Genomic DNA, 22,500 nt, shown 5'->3' with positions numbered 1-22,500 from the left:
CTCTCTCTCTTTCCATCTACCTTTCTCTCCCCCCCCCCCTCCCCTTTCTATTTCTCATATCTTTCTCCCAATTTCTTTCACTTCTATCCTTCATACAGGGCTATGACATCTTGTAGTATGACACTCGCCTTAGGGTCGATCCTCCACGGTTCGAGTCCCGCTCTGAGCGGCGCATTGATTGAGTCCCTGGAAACAGCTATTTACTCACATTTTCTCACCGGTATAAAATAAGTACCTTTTTACTATCAGTCTACGTGTGTGAATTAGTATAATATTCTGTGTAATCATGTTAATAGTTACAAATGAAATACTTTTCGAAAACAAATGCCTAAAATAAATGTTAAAGTATCAAAACCAATTCTCCCATGCCAAATCACTGGAAAAAAAACAAACAACAAAAAACAAAAAAAAAAAACACAAAAAAATGAAACCCGAAAAAAAAACCCAGAACAAACCGCGACATTTTTATTTTTAAATTTAGCTTCAAAATGCCAAACATGTATTGACGACGACGACTACAATTCCTACAACCTCATTCACAATAACGGTAAAAAGAAGAGGGAAAAAAAAAAAAACAAAAACAAAAAAAGACATAGATTAAATAAAATAAATAGGGTTTGAAATATTGGACGAATTTGAAGATTTACACACTTTACACTAAAGATAGAACTGAAGTTGACGTCACTCGGGTATTTGTTATTGTTTTTGTTTTGTTGTTTTTTTTTTTTGCCATCCACGTTTATGAGTAATTCTCACTTAACTGTATTTTCCAGACTATAAAAGTTTATGGTTACGCAGATTTTTGTGTGTTGTTCCGTTATAGATAGTATGCAGATGGCGTCACGCAGGCCTTTGTTATTGTTTTTGCCATCCGCGTTTGTGAGTTGTTCTCACTAAACTGTATTAACCAGACTATATAAGTTCATGGTTACACAGAGTTTGTGTGTTGGTCCGTTATACTTCCGGATGGCAATGTTGTGAACTCCTTGTCCAAGCGCATTCTATCTATATATTCCGGATGGCAATGTTGTGAACTCCTTGTCCAAGCGCATTCTATCTATAGATAGAATGCGCTTGGCCAAGGAGTTCACAACATTGCCATCCGGAAGTATAACGGACCAACACACAAACTCTGTGTAACCATGAACTTTTATAGTCTGGTTAATACAGTTTAGTGAGAACAACTCACAAACGCGGATGGCAAAAACAATAACAAAGGCCTGAGTGACGTCATCTGCATACTATCTATACTTCCAGATGACAATGTTGTGAGCTTCTAAGCCAAGCGCATACTATCTATTATGGCTTTTGTATTTGTTTTTACCAAAAATGAAAAAAATAAATAAAAATGTACACTTACAAAAATGCTTCCCCCCCCCCCCCCCCCCCCCCCACACACACACACACACAACATTTTGGCCAGAGAATTTACATTAATTTACAATACACATTCATTGAATAACGATTTGAGAATGAACGATATTAGTATAATAATGTGTCGCCGGAGCTTTTTTTTTTCATGTGTTGTGAACTTAAAATGGGTTACGGATCAAGGAATTCGGAATGTGTTACACACTACACACCAAAGGACCACGAACGAACAATACGATTTTATTTTTCTCGCGGCCAATTGTTTGAAACTTCTTTTAAGTATCGGTGTTATTATTAATTTGTTAATCCTCTGGCCCCGATAACCCAGTTGGTAGAATACTCGCTTCACACGCGGCGATGTGGTCTTGTGGTATGACACTCGCTTTCGGATCGGAAGGTCCTGGGTTCGAGCCTCGCGCTCGGCGCATAGTTGAGTCCTTGGAGAAGGCTTTTTTACTCGCATTCTCTCATCGTAGTCAGGTTTTAAAATGTGTACCTTGCCCTTAACAGCGTTGTCTTTGTCCGAAAAATTGTAATATCGCCTAACAGGCGTCATGCCCCGTCCTACATGTTAAATGTTGCTGTTGACCAGGAACCCCTTGTAAAGCGCTTTGAGCACATTTAGTGGATATTGCGCTATATAAAAGCTCAATTTTAAAAGGGATCGAGATCGGTCCCGGATGAAGTCGAGATATTTTTCCGGACCCCCCCCCCCCCCCCCCCCCCCTCCCCTCGGTTAACCCAGCAGTGATTGGGTAGCTGGGCTTGTTTGATCTGGCGGAGTGTAATTTTTTTTTTCGAAAGAGTAGCGTCATATCCAAAGGATAGCAAGCAATTGCTATTGGCTATTGTCAGTGTCAGTTTCACGCTATAGAAACCGGGATGAAACTCCGGCACCAAGGGCCTTGTTTATCCAGTGACTGAATCATCGCGGGAATCTCGCGTACAAAAGCAAAACGGCTTTTATTTTGGCCAGAATAGTTTTTACTTTAATTTAAAAAAAATATATATAAAAAAATAATAATCTTTATTGTCGAAATTGGCAATTATTGTTAGGTTACAGCTCTTGTAATAGGCGAAAAAAGTAATTAAAATAGTGGTAATAATGATGATAATAATACTGATTGTAATGATGATAATAATAATAATAATAATAATAAAATAATAATAATAATAATAATAATAATAATAATAATAATAATAATAATAATAATAATAATAATAGTAATAGTAATAATAATAATAATAATAATAATAATAATAATAGTAATAAATAATAATAATAATAATAATAATAATAATAATAATAATAATAATAATAATAATAATAATAATAATAATAATAATAATAATAATAGTAATAATAATAATAAATAATAATAATAATAATAATAATAATAATAATAATAATAATAATAATAATAATAATAATAATAATAATAATAGTAATAATAATAATAATAATAATAATAATAATAATAATAATAATAATAATAATATAATAATAATAATAATAATAATAAATAATCAGATAAAGATAAACCCCAATTTGTTCACTTTCTTTTGGCCGTTGTCGCCTTTTATTATGAAAAGTTATACTATGTGAACTGTAAAAAGTAATAAACAAAATTGAATATATAACAGCTTCAAAAAAGAACAAAATACCAAAATACGGACTCCTTAATTTCTTAATTTTGTCAGCTTCAAGTCAAATCAGACAGACCCAGCCTGTTACAGTTCAAAACTTTTTATTTTTATTTTTCGATTTTCAACTGATCTTTACATATTATGTTTTGTATTATGTGCTATACTGTGTATTACTCTAATCCTGTTCTTTTTTTTTTTTCATTGGAGAGGAGGAGTATGTGCCCGAAACGTTTCTTGTTTACTATTTTTATTTTTCCTTTTCTATTTTTGTTTTATTTTTAAACTTATTTTTATTTATTTATTTTATTTTATGTATTTATTTATTTATATATTTATTTATTTTGTTTATTTATTGATTATTGATTTATTTTCTTCTTTCTGTCTGTCTTTCTTTCTTTCTTTATTTATTTATTCATTAATTTTGGAATTTGCAAGTTAGTCTATGCCCGTTTGGGTTCCAATATTTTTTCTATTTCTAGTTCACGGCTTCGGGTTTAGCACAAACTTTACGACAACCTGTGACGGGTTTGAACGCGTTGTTTCAAATTTATTTTACTTAAAAAAACAAACAAACAAAAAATAAACAAACAAAAAACCCCCAACAAAAATAGGAGTGTTCTACACATTCACAATGCAACTTTTCCAACGTGTGGTTAGATTCGTGAAGGAGTTTATGCTGCAGGCGTTTGGGCTTGTGGTTCGAACCCTGTCCCTGGACTCAGCCAAACACAGCATCGATGGAGATGATTACGTGGCATCCCAGCCGGTAAATATTACGTGTTTTACACTATCTAACCTACTAATCATCATACCTTACCCTATGACCCTTAGTTCCTTCCGTGTCTTTGCGTAGCCATCGTCATGTTATAGCCTGATACTGAAATCCAAAAGGACTGGCATTTTGACGTCATTTTTTGGTCAGTGTCAGCGTACCCATCGTTATGTTATAGCCTGATACTGAAATCCAAAAGGACTGGCAGTTTGACGTCATTATTTGGTTTTTGCACCGCCTAGTGAGTTGTCGTTAGTAGAGCTCATGGAAACAAGTTATTTCATTGGTTGAACTATGGAATACAACTCACGATTTGTTTTCTTTTGTGGCAAAAGACTGGCATTTTGACGTCATTTTTTGGTCAGTATCAGGCCATGACTTAACGAAGGCCACGGTCTTTGGCACATTGGACAGTCCAGGTTCGCCATTTCATCCATAACAATAACACAAAATTGTAAATAAACAAATGAATAAAGAAGGGAAGGGGGGGGGGGGGGGGGGGGGGGGGGGGGGGGGGGGGGAGAAAGGGCTCTAGATTGGAATCCGCAGGGAAATGTATTAAAAAATAAAAAAAATAAAATTGAGTTTTTATATAGCGCAATATCCACTTAACGTGCTTTACAAGGGGTCCCTGGTCAACAGCAACATTTAACATGTAGGACGAGACATGACGCCTGTTAGGCGATATTACAATTTTTCGGACAAAGACAACGCTGTTAACGGCCAGGTACTCATTTTACACCTGAGTACGGTGAGAGAATGTGAGTAAAGAGTCTTTTCCAAGGACTCAACTATGCGTCGAGCGAGGCTCGAACCCAGGACCTTCCGATCCGAAAGCGATTGTCATACCACTGGACCACACAGTCGCACAATATATATGTGAGGTTGCAGGCTTCTTTGGAGAAGATCATATTATAAGAATGAGAACCAGAAGGGGGGGGGGGGGGGTGTAGGATGAGTTGTAGAATCCTTGGATGGGGAAGGGGACGGTACAGGTATTCCACCAAGTTCAGATAGTAAGATATAAATCTTTAAAATATTTAAGTAGTATGAGGAGTGGCTGTCAAGGCAATAGTGATTGAGAGAAGTGAGTAAGGAAGATTAAATCAATCATCTTTTATAATAAGTGGCTAGATACATGACAAAAGGTAGAAAGAAAAGTTTTCACTAATTTGAAATGAATTCAAAGAGAAGGCTGTTAAAGGAATGATACTCTAATGTTAGAAGGTAAAGTTTTTCTAAGCCTACCGAAATATAACTGGAGTGAGATGAACTCCGTTCTTATGTTTATATCACTAAAATAAAACTTTAATAAAATAAGTGTGAATTATCGTTATGTGACGATGATGATGATGTGATGGTGATCATGAGGATGATGGTGATGGTAATGATGATGATATGATGATAACATGTGTTCCCATTTACAATTATTGATCCATTTTTTAAAACCATTTACAGACAATTGGCATTGATTTTATATTGTTTAACAACATTGTATAGTGTGTATGATGTTATGGCATTTATTGTAAACCTGTACAGACCAAATAACAACGAAGAGCCTCCTTGATTCTTGGACATTAACATTTAATTACGTCCTTGGGTCTGTCACCACACATTTGCCTCACTCCCTCCTCTAGATTGAAAAAAAAAAAAGAAAAGAAAAGATAAATAATCTTAATACAACACATCCTCACATAATAACGTACACAAACACTCACTAAAACACAACACAATTCAAGAAAAGAAAACAAACAACCCCCCCCCCCCCCCCAAAACAAAAAAAGCAAAAAAAAAAACAAAAACAAAACAAAATAAAAAAACAACAACAAAAAAAAAAAAAACAAAAAACAAAAACAAAACCCAACAAACACATACACGCACACAAACAAACAACAACAATAACAAATAATAATAATAATACACATTTATACAGCGCTCATTCTCGTGTAAAACACAAGCTCTGGGCACTTTACAATATGAATTATTAAAAAAAAAAACAATTAAAAAAACACAACAAATAACAAAACAACAACAATTAGAAACAAACAAACAGACAAGAAACAAAATAAAAGACAATAACAAACAAAAAAGAAAACTAAACAAAATAAACGAACAAGCAACTAAACGCAAAGCACCAATACCTCCTTGCAGACATTGAAAACAAATTGCACGTGAGCAAGTAACAAAGAGGGAGGGGTGGTGTTGGAAAGAAGTAAAGAAGAAAGAGAAAAAAAGAAAACAAAACATGAACGGAAGTGTGACGTCAACCGGTCTATATTTAGAAGTTTAGTTTATTGACATTCCATCACAGTGATTAGAAACTCATATGAACGAACACCCGTCTGTGTCCCCGTTCGATTGGCAGAGTGACCCCTCCCCTTCCACCTTCCACCTCCCACCCTCCCCCCCCCCCCTCTCTCTCTTTCTCTCTCACTCCCTCTTCCATTACTTTTTTTTTAGGGAGTTCCTAAGGAATTCGATTCATGCCATTTACACGAAGAAAGAGGTGAACTTTAATTATATATTTCCTATTTTTGAATTTGAATCAACTTGGTGTTGATTTGTAAATGTGTAGGACTTTATTTATTTATTTATTTGGAAGGGGTAGTGGATTGATTGTGTTCAGCGTCGACTCAGATGTGTTGTTGGTTGTGTGTGTGTGTGTGTGTGTGTGTGTGTGTGCGCTTGTGTGTGCGCGTTTGTGTTGGGAATGAAGGATGTTGATGTTTGGGTGGTGTGTGTGTGTGTGTGTGTGTGTGTGTGAGTGTGTGTGTGTGCACAGTAAGATGTGTACACAATTAAATGACTGCAATTTTTAAGAAAGTACTGTATATTATACTAAATTGATATTACTTCTGGTTTCTAAGTGTTGTATTTAGATAGAACGAAGATGACGTCACTCTTGTCTTTGTTATTGTTTTTTGCCACCCACATTAACGAGTAATTATCACTTACCTGTATTATCCTGACTAATAAAGTTCATGGATACACAGAGTTTTGTGTGTTGGTCCGTTATACTTCCGGATGGCAATGTTGTGAGCTTCTTAGTAAACAGCCCACATATCCTGAACATCACTCACAATTTTGACACAGATGATTGAAAAAAAAAAATGCTTCGTGTTGTCAGGTTTTGCGATGCAATTCCTTCATCAGTACCAGTGTGTCAAAATATTGTGAGAAATACTCACTAACTGGGCCTGACCTATTGGTGTGTAATATGCGAAAGGTATCTAAGGCTTTTTCATACAGGAAATAAATGAAGCGGACGATGTAAATGGCAGGAAGGACGAACCATCAATTTCCTGAACGAATGAAGAAAAAAAAAAAAAACAATAAAGAAAAACAAAACAAAAACAACAACAAAAATACAACATTGTCTTAACTTCCTTTATACATATGATGAATATATGTATATATATATATATATATATATATATATATATATATATAATATATATATATATATATATATAGAGAGAGAGAGAGAGAGAGAGAGAGAGAGAGAGAGAGAGAGAGAGAGAGGAGAAGAGAGAGAGAGAGAGGTTAAGATGCAAATAAAAGATTTAATTAAAATTTAAAATACCTAACAAAGTAAGAAATAAACAAAGTAAGAAATAAACAAAGTAAGAAATAATAAACAAACAAGAATGGCCGAATTTTATTGGCCACGCAGCAATTTATTTTAAATTTTATCAATCGCCAATTGTCATAAATACACAGTTGGCATTCCGTGTTCCTCCCTGCTTACAACAACAACCATCCGGCAATCGACCTGGGAGTGTGTGTGTGTGTGTGTGTGTGTGTGTGTGTGTGTGTGTGTGTTGTATCAGAGAGTTTAGAAGCTATACAATCTCTCTGGTTGTATGCGATTCCGTGCATCTGCTCCGGTATAGAATTTTTGTCATTCCGATCGGCGAATAACGATAACCGTTCACTCTCAGTGAGTTGTTGCATGTCCGCTGTTTCCTCCGGTTGTTTGTGTGTAACAGGTAATCCGAGTAATTCGATCTAAAGGATGATAATTTAAACATCAGATGATGATGGTCTTTCAAACTGTGTATATATGTTCATGTGTTTTAAAATACGACTGTCTACTAACGTGTGTTAAAGTTACAGACGTCTAGTTAATCTGTCTGTTCATTCACACGGGACTAAAGAGTTTTGTTATTCTGTGAGAGCGAGGGTGTGTTTCCTTTTTCATATTCATACTCAATCATACAATGTGCGGTGTCGGGTTTACTGACTTCTCAGCCTAAGCTCATGTCTTGATTTAAGTTATTTTTTTTTACTGTATTAATACTATCTATGTTAAAAGAGGTCATTTCTTTTCATAAATAAGTCAGTTGAAATAAAATAAAAGTATTTCAATAAATTATCTTTATTTGATAAGCCAGTTAACTTGCCATACTCTGGGAAAACGTGTGTTAAATAATTTGGCCAGAAAACTCGTCTGTCTTTCAGATATCGATCGATTTAAATAAATAACCCTAATCTTGGCAAAAAGTCTCAAACCTGGGACCTCGTGGGGTTTTTCTTCTCAAGTCCCAGGTTTGAGAGTTTTTGCCAAGATGAGGGTAATTTAGATCGATCGATCTTTGAAGGACGAGTTTTCTGGCCACTTTTTTAAATACACATGTTTTTCAAGAGTACGGCAGTCAACGGGTATCACGATGGCTACGGTCTGACACGAATCTGGTATAATAATAATGACCTATGTGGATGATATCCAAAAAGCCCCCCCCCCCCCCCCCCCCCCACACACACACACACACTTAAAATAAAACCAAAAAAAAAAAAACGACAAAAAAAAAAACAAAAAACAAAACCTTAACCCCACCAAAACCACAAAAATAAAACAGAACCCAAAAAAAAGATTAAAAAGAAAAAAAAAAAAAAAAACCCGAACCGATTTTCTCACCCTCAACTATTCCAGATTATTTTGATCAAGGCCTTTTTTTTTTTTTTTCCATCAACGAATCCATTCCTTCCAATTGAACGAATGTACTTCTAATATTTTTTGAAAACTTGACCCCCCGAGGGTTTACTTTAAAATGTATGTTCTATGGCCCGCCTCTCTATATATTTTGTTGGTATCCGTAAAAGCAATGTTTATGCTATTATATTGTGTTTTCGCGTTTCCTTATTTTGAATATCTTTCTCTATATGAGGTCACAACCCCCCCCCCCCCCCAAAAAAAAAAAAAAAAAAAAAACAAAACAAAAAAAAAAAAAAAAAAAACAAACAAAAAAAAAAAAAAAAAGAACAAAAAAAAAAACAAAACAAAACAAAACAACAACAACAAAAACAGACACAAACAAACCCATCAATAAAAAAGCCCAACAATAATTTAAAAAACAAACAAATAATTACAAAAAAACAAACCAAAAGCAAAGCAACAACAACGCAAAACAACAACAAACAAAAACAAAACAAAACAAACCAACACCACCAACAGAATCAAACAGACAAAACAAAGTAAAGCAACCCCTCCCCCCAAAAAAAAAAACAAAAGAAAAAATTAAAAAAAAAAAAAAAAAAAAACCAACAAAACAAAAAAACACCCCCCCCCCCCCCAAAAAAAAAATACAAAAAACAAAACAACAAAAAAACAATAAACAAACAAAAACAGACAAAACAAAACGGTACCGGTATTGTAAATTCATCCGCAATCTTGATGTATGTTGTATGTTGATAGAATGCGGATGTCATAACTATACAGTGGAATCCTCATAAAGCCAACATCGCTGGTCCAGAAAGAATGGTAGACTTTATTTAAGCAGGGTTGACTTTATCCATTACCACCAACGAAACATGACAGAATTTATCAACTGGAGGAAAGACTTCACAATAAGAAAAGACACGAGAGGTAACAAAAAGAAACTGCTCACACAAAGACCAAGATTGGATGTGAGAAAACACAGTTTTACTGTGAGAACAACGAAAATATGGAACAGTTTACCAGATTCTGTTGCGAATGCAAAAACCCTAAATAGCTTCAAGAGCAGACTAGGCAGATTTTGGTCTAACCAAAATGTTTTGTACAATTATAAATGCGCTTTAGATTGTAAAACCGGAAGAAACTTAAACCACAGAGACAATGAAGAAATAGTCTGGCGAAGAGGACCTATAAGGACCTGTGCTGGAGACAATCCATAAGTATCCATAAGAAACACACTTAGTGACCAGCAAGAGGTGTTGACTTTAGACAGAAACATTGAATAGATTCTGAGAAACGTTTGACACAGTATCCCACAGTTTCCCATACCCTTAGAAAAAGGATATACTGAGAAATTAGCAAAATAGCTTCCCGTTTTTCACACTTTTCCTACTACCTGTACCATTTTCGACTGTGATTTTCGTGCTTTTATAGTCTACTTTAAGAATTTAAACTTCATTTATATTATTTATAAGATAATAAAATATAATGTTCCCCCAAAATCTCAAAATCAATTTTTCGAAGGACTTTCCTAATAATTAGACCCAAACCGCCCCCTTAAAAGTGTTGACTCTATACGGATTCCACTGTCTACAATTACATTGTATGTAACAACACCAGTGACAGTTGCAGCAACAATGATGATAATGCTGTCAACAGTGACATCAGTAACTGACACCAATTATTACCTCTTACACACGGTGTTAGAGTCCTCCCTAACGTTTAGGACTGCGGTTTTAACCGCGTAAGAAATGGGTTAGTGATCATTTTATATAGAAATCAAATTCTTGCCGTTTAAAGGTTAGATGAGCTGAAGGTCGCACAGTGCAAGTTGTTCACTGTTATTGATGTCCGTTCATAACAAGCTGTATGATTAGTCATGCCATGTTGTTTGGTGATCTACCCTTTTGAAATGCTAGAGTCACGCATCATCATCATCATCATCGTCGTCGTCATCATCATCATTTTCATCTTCATCTCCATTATAGTCATCCTTTATCTTCATCATCATCATCATCATCATCATCATCATCATCACCATCATCATCATCATCATCATCATCATCATGATTACAAAAATGCCACTACATTCCCGATATAATCCCTATCTTGGATGGCTGGCTCAACTAGAGTAGTGGGAGGTCATGGCCACCTCTTCCATCTTCATCTCTCATTGTCCTTAACCAAGTCTTCAGAAAGGTTTTGTAGCTGAAGCATACCGATGTTGAAAGAGGGCATGACCAATATAATACTGCCGCACCGAGGAAAAAAAAAATAATTACGTATTTATAATTTTGGCCTGGCGTCTTTCAAATATCGATCGATTAAAATGGCCCTCATCTTGGCAAAATCGATCAAACTTGGAACTTGGCAATTTTTTCCAGATTACGACAGAACAGGCCCCGGAGCCATAGTAATTTAGGGCGCTCGTTTGCATGCAGTCTATGGCAGGAACTTTCACTTGGATCGATGACAATGCCTGCTACATTCTCGTCGTGCCACATCGGGTCGAGTATTGGAGCCGTTTGTACTCCGATAATCCGAAGTATCAAGTTGGAGACTTTTTAACAATAAATTCAGTAATCGATACTTTTTTTTTTAATGTTGTGCCCTACACACAGACAGACTACCGTCCTGTGTTATCTATGGCCCTACAGTCCAAGGTCATGTCGTCTCGCCCAACGCGTTAAGTGTTGTTTTGGTTTGGGACTCTTTGAAATAATGCGCTTTGAGCAGTAATTTATTTAGTGGATATTTCGCTATAAGCTCGGGTTTCTACAACCACAAATGGAGGGAAAGTGTTTTGATTGCGTTCAACACATTACGTTATGCTTGATGGAACGATAGGCATTCTGTCATCTTCCCGATCAATAACAGATTGAGTGAGTCGGCACGGATGAAAATGATAACGACACAAGTGTACCAGTGCAGGGAACTTGTTCTGATGGAAAGAATGTAAACCATTGTTTTGGTTTTGATCTCCCCCATGCGTAATCAATGGTGACAAAATGCAGCTGTTTGTTATAATTTAATGGAACGTGGGTGGTGTTGGGGGTGGGGGTTGCAGCCAATAGGGAGAGTTCTCCATTTACCACACAAATTGATTCTGTGAAGAGTCAGAGGAGGTTCTCGTTCCTCTCGTATGTCCGGCCAGCATTGATTGGGTGGCTGGGTTCATAGTATAGTAGATTCGTCGGAGATTAATTTGTAATAGATAGACCAATGTCTCATCCTAAAGGCAGCAAGCAATTTTTCTCCTCTTTAAACTTCAGAAACCGGGTTGAATTCCTGTTCCACGGGCCTTGCGGTTCTTAAGAACTGCTTTACTTTAAATATGGAATCACTAAGCTTGTTTTCGGTCACACTTTATAATATATATGTATAATGTGAAGCGAATGTTGTTTGTTTGTGTGTGTCTGTTGTCGTTATCCCCCCCCCCCCTTTTTTTTCCCCTTTCTTTTATTGCTTAGAAAATGACCAATGAAGATGCCCCCCCCCCCCCCCCCCCCCCTCGCGTCATTACGTTTTAATCTCGTGGCTTTAAAAAGGTGTTCCTTTTGTCTTCACACGAACGTGCGTGTCGTACCGTAGCCATCGTTATAGCCTGTCTTTTTGGGTTTCACTGTCAGGCTATAATAACGATGGCTACGCTGAAACCCAAAGAGACTGGCATTTTGACGTAATTATTTGGTTTTTGCACTGCCTTTTGAGTTGTCGTTAGTACTGCTCATGGAAACAAGTGGTCCCATTGGTTCAACTATTGAATACAACTCACGATTTGTTTTCTTGTGTGGCCAACAAAGACTGGCTTTTTGACGTCATTATTTTTTTGGTCAGTGTCAGGCTATAAGTTAACAATGGCTACGGTCGTACACCTTTTTTCAGAATTGTATATTATTGCCACCCATCGACCGATCTCTTAACTTTTCCATTTCCAACCTTTTCATTTGTCTTTCCAATGCATCAGGTTTATATATGCACGACATGATCCAAATCGCTGGGAGCTTCAATCGATTTTCACAGTCGTATCCAGTATATATATAGGCTATAATATAATATGCAAATGGAGGTAATAGAGCTGTCACTCGTTGCCCTGATGACAGGAGAGAGAGAGAGAGAGAGAGAGAGAGAGAGAGAGAGAGAGAGAGAGAGAGAGAGAGAGAGAGAGAGAGAGAGATGAGTTTTATTTTTAGAAACTTGACTACCAATTTTATCTTCGGGGTAATTTAAACTATAGAAGACCATTATAGTATCTTGACGTACCATGATAAAAGTCCTTTTTTTAAATTGTGGCTAGAAATAAAAAGCATTTACTTCATTTCAGTGACTACGGCTTCATTGATGAAGCAGATCCGAAGTGTGATTTAAACTTAAAGTGAAAATGATCAAAAACTTAATTATTCCACTACAGTAAGTTATCCGATTACGATATTGGTAGTCGGTATTGGTACCCCGATCGATTCTGGCCCTTTTTGCTTCTGAGTTGATTGCTCTACCGAGTTATCAGGACCACGGTTTGTGACCCCTTGTAAAGCGGTTTGAGCACTTACTCTTCTTTTCATATATTGACCTTGATGTGAAGGGGGGGGGGGGGGGGGGGGGGTAAAATTGTTTTTCTCTCTCGTAAAATTTTTCTTTATAATATTTGTAATTGGTTATAATACGTCTGAGTCTTTGCAAGAAGGTCGTTTTTGTGACGGTCGCCACAAAAAAATACTTAAATACTAAGTTATTAGGAAAAACTAATGAGAAAAAAAAAATAGCTTTCATCAATTTCACTGGGTTAAATTATGAAAAATGAAGCTCTAACATAAAAATTATAAAGTTATAGATTTTTAAGGGAGTGAGAAAGTGTGGACAGAGTTGCAATTCTGTTTACACCTTTTTGAAACCATTGAGAAACTATCACTTCTTTTTTTTGTTTGTCTTTTATTTTTAAAATGTTTATTTTTATTTTTTTTTTGTATATTTTACATAATTGATCTGATACTGATAGACACTGGTGAAAATGAATTTGCTGCTTAGTTTGTTTTTTGTTTGTTTTTGTTTTTTCTAAAGTAACGAGGTATAAAAATATTTGCGGTATTTTGTGGGGGGACGTCAGGAAAACGACCCCTTGTCCTAGGCGCACAGCCTTATCTCTTACGACGATCGATGGCCCAATCCAATCGCATCGTTGTTACTGTTGTTACGTGTTGAAAACGGTAAGCTACGTAGTGTAATGGAATGGGGCTGGCTGGTCACAGACGTGGAATCCAGTCGATAGAGGGTTACGTGCCTGGAAGCATGAATGGGTCGATGTTTTATAGGTTACTCTAGAAAAAACGCGCATTAAAAAATGTTAGCCCCAACCCCCCCCCCCCCCACAAAAAAAACAACAAAAAAACAAAAAACAAACAAAAAAAAAAACAAAAAAAAACAAAACAAAAAGAGCAATAGCCAACAACCCCCCCCCCCCCCCCCATCCCATCCAAAAAACAAACAAACAACAACAAAAAAACCCAACAGACTAGTCGTTCAACTATCGATCGATTTATAAAGGGTCACCTCATCTTGCCAAAAAAATTCAAACCTGGGACTTTAATCAAGACTTCGCGAAGACCCAGGTTTGAGAATTTTTCTTTTTCCAAGAGGAGGGTCATTTAAATTTAAATCGATCGATATTTGAAGGACGAGTTTTCTTGCCAATTTTTAAAATATTATATTATTATGAGTTTTTCGAGAGGTACGGCGGTCAAATGGTTGGGAGCGGGTGCGGTAGAAGACGGGACAGGGGACGAGATTGCGTCACCAACGGGGGACCGGGTTAGGAAACAAGACTCTAAGTAATCGATATTATTATTAGACTGTCTGGGTCATCCTGTCTTTTTGGAAGTGAAAGGCGTGCGTACGTGCCGACGTGTGGTCTAACGGGCGGCTATGTGGTCTTGTGATATGACACTCGCTTTCGAAGGTCCTGGGTTCGAGCCTCGCTCAGCTCATAGTTGAGTCCTTGGAAAAGGCTCTTTACTCACATTATCTCATCGTACTCGGGGTGTAAAATGAGTACCTGGTCGTTAACAGCGTTGTCTCTGTCAGAAAAAAAAATGTAATATCGCCTAAAAGGCGTCATGTCTCGTCCTAAATGTTTAGTGGTGCTGTTGGCCAGGGACCGTTTGTAAAGCGCTTTGAGCACGTTTAGTGGAGATTGCGCTATATAGAGAGCTCAAGTTTATATCCATATTTGCTAGTTCTTAAATAATCGTTCCTCATTTATGGTGTCAATTGATGTGTATGTTAATTATTAATTAATATTATACCAGTACTGTCATTCTTTTGATCGGGGCAAATTGTTCCATTTTATTTCTGATAACATAATGTGCCGTTGCGCAAAAAGCCTAGCAATGTTCCGTCTTTTTTTGTTGTTGAAAATTCTGATTTGAGGCCCGTGTTAGAACTTATGTGAGAACTTATCACTCACGTGGCGGCCTAAAACTACTTACAAATGACTGCGTGACGTCAATTTCATTCATTCTATTTATGCTACGCATAATGGTAAATTACTCACCCGCAATCAAAACTATGTGTGACCTTGAACGTTTAAAATCTGATTGATATAATTTAGTGAGAAATAATCATTATAATGGCTGTCTAAAAGCAATAATAAAAAGCTGAATGGCGTCAAGTTCGTTCCTTCTATAGGGAATGATATTAGCGGAAGAGTAGCGTCCCTTGATTGGACGTCACCCATAGTCTGTGACGTCACCGGCGGAAAAGTTATTAGAGAGAGAACGTCATGTTGGTTGTGCGCATGCGTCTCTCGTCCTCGAAGCGTCGAGGACGAGAGACGCATGCGCACAACCAACATGACGTTCTCTCTCTAATAAGTTTTCCGCGGTGACGTCACAGACTATGGGTGACGTCCAATCAAGGGACGCTACTCTTCCGCTAATCTCATTCCCTTCTGTTAGTGATTAAGAATGATTAGTCTGCCGCGTCTATGGCATGGTAGTATCCCAATCGATGTGAAGAGCACATCTCCACACACCACCACAGCCGCTAATTCCGTCTTTGTCGCCATTTAAAAACAAACAAATTTAGCTTTTATATAGCGCAATATCCTCTAAACGTGCTCAAAGCGCTTTACAAGGGGTCCCTGGTCAACAGCAACAATTTACATTACATGTAGGACGGGACATGACGCCTGTTAAGCGAAGTTCCATTTTTTTTACGGACAGAGACGTCGCTGTTTACGGCCAGGTACTCATTTTACACCTGAGTACGGTGAGAGAATGTGAGTAAAGAGCCGTCTCCAAGGACTCAACTATGCTCCGAGCGAGGCTCGAACCCAGGCCCTTCCGATCGGAGAGCGACTGTCATACCACAAGACCACATAGCCGCACGAACATTAACATTAACATTTTGAAAACGCATTATGTTTCTAACACTTCACTGTTCATATATTACCAACGTACTGTTTAATAACAGTTTTGAACTTTTTTAAACCGATGCAGTCACTACTGCCGCTTTCCACCGCCGCCATCACAAACTCTTCTCACCTTTCCACAATCCTGACCACAAACAACCACACAATCAGCACTTTAGTATTATTATTATTAGTAAACAACACCATCTATCGCCGCAACTGCCATGACTAACACAATCAACATAATTTATTATCATCACAACATGATTTAGTGCGGACAGCACCAAGTTACACATGCATAACCTTTAGATTGGCTATCTGACAGTAGAGTACTTCGCTGCAGAAATGGCAGGGACGGGCGGGAGGTTAGCGTTGTTTTGACTGCTATAATTTATAATAGTACGCATATTACTAATTATTTCACCGCTTAGTATTCCATCTTCTCCGTTTTGCCCATTTTAAGATAAATAGATACATTTAAATAAATAAATAATAGAATAAATTAAAATAAATAAAGAATAGAATAAATATAAATAAATAATTTATAAATAAATGAATAAATAAATGAATAAATAAATAAAATAATAAATGTACAATTTATAAATAAATATATATAGATTTAAAAATAAATAAATAAATAAATAAATAAATAAATAAATCATTTACAAATACATAAATAAGAGGTTTTATAGCCCATTACCATGGATTGACGAGGCCCAGTGCTCTTCTGTGTCACAATGCTTCATTTATTTCTCTTTCAAGCCAAAAGGATTCATATTTCAATTTTATGCGTCGTTTTTGTTCTAACAATAATCATACAGTATCCGTCCCTGTCCATATAGCTAAGTAAAGTCCTCTGTCATGCCTGGTAACCTGTCTAAAGTGTGCCTTATCCAAAGGACGCAACACCCGGGTGGTCATAGTAATGCATTCATTCTCACCCATCCGGTCACTTACCACGCTCAACATCGTTTGACTTTAAGACGAAATGTCGTATCGTTGAGCCCTGGATTGCCTGCCACCTTTGGGATTATCAATAATTCTATTGTATTCTATTTACTTCCGGTTTGAATGCATCCTGGGATTAGATAGACGCAGTATCCCGTCAAGTCAGGTCCGTCTCTAGGATGTGATTTATATTATAATAGTAGTAACAATAGGCCAAGAAGACTAATAAAAGGTCTGAATGTGCGAATCTTTACGTATGCACCGCTGAACTGGAATTCGGCAACTCACAAACCACGCCTAATCGCAAACTTTTTTTTTTTTCATGAGGGTCCTTGACTTTCCCATTCCAATAGGTTTCAATAGTCTGGTGTCACGTCCGCCCAGCAACCAGCAGCTTGGTTCTAAACAAAGAAAATCGATGTTTTCTATTATTCATGCTGGCTAGAACTTTTTCACTTGTCATGTGATCAGAATGTAAAAAAGTCAAAACATGATCAGATTTATAATATAATGTTTTTCTCCTCTGGATACACTTGTATGCTCGTCGGAGAAGTATTTAATAAGGGCGTCCGCCATTGTTCCGACAAGTTTAGAACCAGTTACTAAGTTTCTACGCGTCATTACGAGGGAAGTGACGTCACTCACGACTGTTAAAAGGTATTGTCGATGTCGTAACTTAATAATATTATGTCATATTTTTGTTGCCTTCATGCGTGTCCCCTTCCATGTGGCTCTCTGTCCTGTTCCTGGAATGGTACCACGCTTGGTTTCATCTCGTCCCTTGCTGGGATGCTTTGCTGAATCTATTATCACAAGGCGCCAATTTTCAAACACAAATGTATATCAATTTTGTATGAATAAAATTATTTTCAAGGAAGCTTCCCGCGATTAGTTATTTACGGCTCGTGGTCTTCAGAGCTTTAGGCCTCGGCATACCCGACAATAGACAACTGTTCAGTTTACGGAATAAGCGATTCACTACTACTACTACTACTACTACTACTACTACTACTACTACTACTACTACTACTACTACTACTACTACTACTATGTGGTCTTGTGGTACGACACTTGCCTTCGTATTGGAAGTCCCTGGGTTCGAGCCTCGTTCTGCGCATAGTTGAGTCCTTGGAAAGACTCTTTACTCACATTCACTCGTCGTACTCAGTTTAAATGAGTACCTGGCACTGTCACTGTCGGAAAATTGTAACATCGCCTGACAGGCGCCATGTCTCGCTCTATATGTGCTTGTGTTGTTGTTGGTCAAGGACATTTTATCAAGCGATTTGAGCACGTTTAGTGGATATTGCCCTATATAAAATCTCAAGTTTTTTTTTACGACTACTGCCACTACTACCACTACTACTACTACTACTACTACTACTACTACTACTACTACTACTACTACTACTACTACTACTACTACTACTAAATTATTTTTTTTCCATACATGTGCCATTTGCCTAAAAATAGATTCGGGGAAAACCCAAACTGATCCTTCGCTCATAATCAACTATTGTGCCTTACCTCCCTTTAATTGCAACAAAACTGGCCCCTTTGAAATGTTGCTTTTATTCGGTTTACATCTGCTGTATTGCATTGTCAGTCAGTCCTGTGATAGCTGTCCGTCCCACTCGCAGGATCTATGCCATAACAGTTATAGTTAGAAATAAATGCTGGCGTTGTTATTTATTCATAATATTATTCTTATCAGAGGCAGAAGAACTACCTGGCACTGTCACTGTCGGAAAATTGTAACATCGCCTGACAGTGCCACTACTACTACTACTACTACTACTACTACTACTACTACTACTACTACTACTACTACTACTACTACTACTACTACTACTACTACTACTAAATTACTTGTTTTTCCATACATGTGCCATTTGCCTGAAAATAGATTCGGGGAAAACCCGAACTGATCCTTCGCTCATAATCAACTATTGTGCCTTACCTCCCTTTAATTGCAACAAAACTGGCCCCTTTGAAATGTTTTTATTCAGTTTACATCTGCTGTATCATTGTCAGTCAGTCCTGTGATAGCTGTCCGTCCCACTCGCCGGATTATGCCATAACAGATATAGTTAGAAATAAATGCTGGCGTTGTTATTTATTCATATATTATTCTTATCAGAGGCAGAAGAAGACGTAGCTTTTTAAGTGAGTTGTAGGAGTGTTTGCCTAATTTACTATATATTTCTTTTATTTTTTCTCTCTCCAAAAATTCAAACGCTCGGAACAATTTCAGGTAGATGGATCTGCGTGGTTTTTGATATGTGTTGGTTCTTATGATATTATTATTGTTTGCACGCCTGTGTAGTGTGTACCGTGTAATGTGTACCATCGGTGATGTAATTCACGATTTGGAAATAGACAATAGGACATTTTAGTTAATATGCTGTTGTTGTTTTTGTTGTTGTTTTCTAAATTTTTATAGCAGTTGTAGTTATTATTGTTGTCAGTTTTTCTTTTTTTTTTCTCTTCATTTTAATTTGGTAGTAGCAGTAGTAAAAGTAGTAGTAGTAGTAGTAGTAGTAGTAGAAGTAGTAGTAGTGGTAGTAGTTCGTCGTCGTCGTCGTCTTAGTAGTAGTAGTAGTAGTAGTAGTAGTAGTAGTAGTAGTAGTAGTAGTAGTAGTAGTAGTAGTAGAAGTAGTAGTAGTGGTAGTAGTTCGTCGTCGTCGTCGTCTTAGTAGTAGTAGTAGTAGTAGTAGTAGTAGTAGTAGTAGTAGTAGTAGTAGCAGTTGTAGTCGTCGTCGTCGTCGTCGTCGTAGTAGTAGTAGTAGTAGTATAGTAGTAGTAGTAGTAGTAGTAGTAGTAGTAGTAGTTAGTAGTAGTAGTAGTAGTAGTAGTAGTAGTAGTAGTAGTAGTAGTAGTAGTAGTAGTAGTAGTAGTAGTAGTAGTAGTAGCAGCAGCAGCAGCAGCAGCAGCAGCAGCAGCAGCAGTAGCAGTAGTAGTAGTAGTAGTAGTAGTAGTAGTAGTAGTAGTAGTAGTAGTAGTAGTAGGAGGAGGAGGAGGAATACCGAAATAAATCAAAAGTAGTTTTTCTCCCCTCATAGTACAGTAGTATGACATTCCAAGGTCTCGAATGTAGTTCTATTTTTATAACTTTTTGTGTTATTCCTAGGAGAAGAGCAATAACGTTATTGAGATGCTTTGGTCAGTAATCACGATTGGCCTGGGGCGAATGATGATTGTTGTATATTGATTGACTGTTGGGGCGAATGATGATTGTTGTATATTGATTGACTGTTGGGGCGAATGATGATTGTTGTATATTGATTGACTGTTGGGGCGAATGATGATTGTTGTATATATTGATTGACTGTTGATTAGCATTGCTATAGATTGTCCATTGACATTGAAGTGACGTATAAAGTCGTTGTTTTTTTGTTTAAAAAAAATATAGATTGTATAGCTTTAAGTGCGGCTATTTGACCTTGTTAACACTCACCTTTGGATCGGAAGGTCTTGGTTTCGAGCCCTGATCTGAGCGGCGCATAGTTGAGTCCTTGGAAAAAAGCTCTTTTTGCCTACATTCTCTCACTCTCACTGTACTCCAGTGTAAAACACAGCCGTTAATACCGTTGTTTCTGTCGGAAAAAAAAAAAGAAAAAAAAAGAAAGTAAAATCGCCAAATGGGCGTCATGTCTCGTCCTACCTGTTAAATTATGTATCTGTTGACTTGTGAACCCTTGTAAAGCGCTTTGAGCATATTTAGTGGATATTGCGCTATATAAAAGCTCACGTTTTGATGATGATGATGATGATAATGATGATGATGATGATGATGATGATGATGATAAAGACGGCGACGATGCTGTGTACCCGATGAACCGTAATCGACCGTAGTGAGTTCTAGTCCTTAAATACAATATTTATTGATCTGTGCGTAATAATTAATATTTTAATATTGGAGAACTGCCAACTGGAAAATTTGAAAATTCGTAATTTGTTCGGATATACAAATTATGGTCATGGAGAGAGAAAAAATAAAGTGAGTAGATGTGACTCATATATAAGGAAACGTTGTTTGTTTTGTGTTGTTCCCTTATATATGAGTCACATCTACTCACTTTATTTTTACTTTCTCCATTTTACTGGCTCATTTAGGCATCTCAAGCTTTAAATTATGATCACCATAGTTAACTTTAAAAATCAACCATTTACCCTCACAAGGATTTAATAACTCTTCACAATCCTTAAAAAAATATGTAGGTTGGCATCGACTTTAATTTTCTATAGATAGTATGCGCTTGGTTAAGAAGCTCATAACATTGCCATCCGGAAGTATAACGGACCAACACACAGAACTGCGTGTATTCATGAACGTTTATAGCCAGGTTAATACAGTTCGGTGAGCATTACTCATAGACGCGGATGGCAAAAAAACAACAACAAAGACCTGAGTGACGTCATCTTCGAACTATCTATAAAGCCGAAACGTTGTTTGTTTTGTGTTGTTCCCTTATATATGAGTCACATCTACTCACTTTATTTTTACTTTCTCCATTTTACTGGCTCATTTAGGCACCTCAAGCTTTAAATTATGGTCACCATAGTTAACTTTAAAAATCAACCATTTACCCTCACAAAGATTTAATAACTCTTCACAATCCTTAAAAAATATGTAGGTTGGCAGCAACTTTAATTTTCTATAAGTTTTAATAATGACGTAGAGATGCTCATGAAGTTCATAGATCGGAGTCCAAATTTCGTAATTCTACGATTTGTTTGTAGCAGTTGGCAGGTCTGAGTGTGTTATGATAAACCCATTTTTTGTATACTTCAAAACAAGCTGTCTCTCGCCATGATAAATCTATTTATTGTTTAGTTCAAAACAAGCTGTCTCTCGCCATGATAAATCTATTTTTTGTATACTTCAAAACAAGCTATCTCTCGCCATGATAAATCTATTTATTGTTTAGTTCAAAACAAGCTGTCTCTCGCCATGATAAATCTATTTTTTGTATACTTCAAAACAAGCTATCTCTCGCCATGATAAATCTATTTATTGTTTAGTTCAAAACAAGCTGTCTCTCGCCATGATAAATCTATTTATTGTTTACTTCAAAACAAGCTGTCTCTCGCCATGATAAATCCATTTATTGTTTACTTCAAAACAAGCTGTCTCTCGCCATGATAAACCCATTTATTGTTTACTTCAAAACAAGCTGTCTCTCGCCATGATAAATCTATTTATTGTATACTTCAAAACAAGCTGTCTCTCGCCATGATAAACCCATTTATTGTTTACTTCAAAACAAGCTGTCTCTCGCCATGATAAATCCATTTATTGTATACTTTAAAACAAGCTGTCTCTCGCCATGATAAATCCATTTATTGTTTACTTCAAAACAAGCTGTCTCTCGCCATGATAAATCTATTTATTGTTTACTTCAAAACAAGCTGTCTCTC

The 22,500-nt window shown here is 36.7% G+C and overlaps 1 protein-coding gene across 2 annotated transcripts in view; it reads left to right on the top strand.

The window, feature by feature from the left end:
• The window catches only part of LOC144966223 (hexokinase-4-like), a 75,653-nt gene that overhangs the window by 20,829 nt on the left and 32,324 nt on the right, over window positions 1-22,500 (top strand). Inside the window, exon 1 of one of the 2 annotated variants that reach the window (XM_078902400.1) lies at window positions 7,647-7,779. The exons of the other annotated variant lie outside the window; for it this stretch is intronic. The gene's annotated coding sequence lies outside the window, so the exon portion shown is untranslated. Of the gene's footprint in view, window positions 1-7,646; window positions 7,780-22,500 lie in introns of those variants that run through there. 2 annotated transcript variants of the gene reach the window in all.

This window comes from Berghia stephanieae, chromosome 2, assembly GCF_034508935.2.
Source record: "Berghia stephanieae isolate SIO BIC M18660-M18661 chromosome 2, UCSD_Bste_1.3, whole genome shotgun sequence".
Classification (NCBI taxonomy): domain Eukaryota; kingdom Metazoa; phylum Mollusca; class Gastropoda; order Nudibranchia; family Aeolidiidae; genus Berghia; species Berghia stephanieae.
The sequence above is the reverse complement of the archived record's forward strand: the minus strand, read 5'-3'. Positions and strand labels throughout refer to the sequence as shown.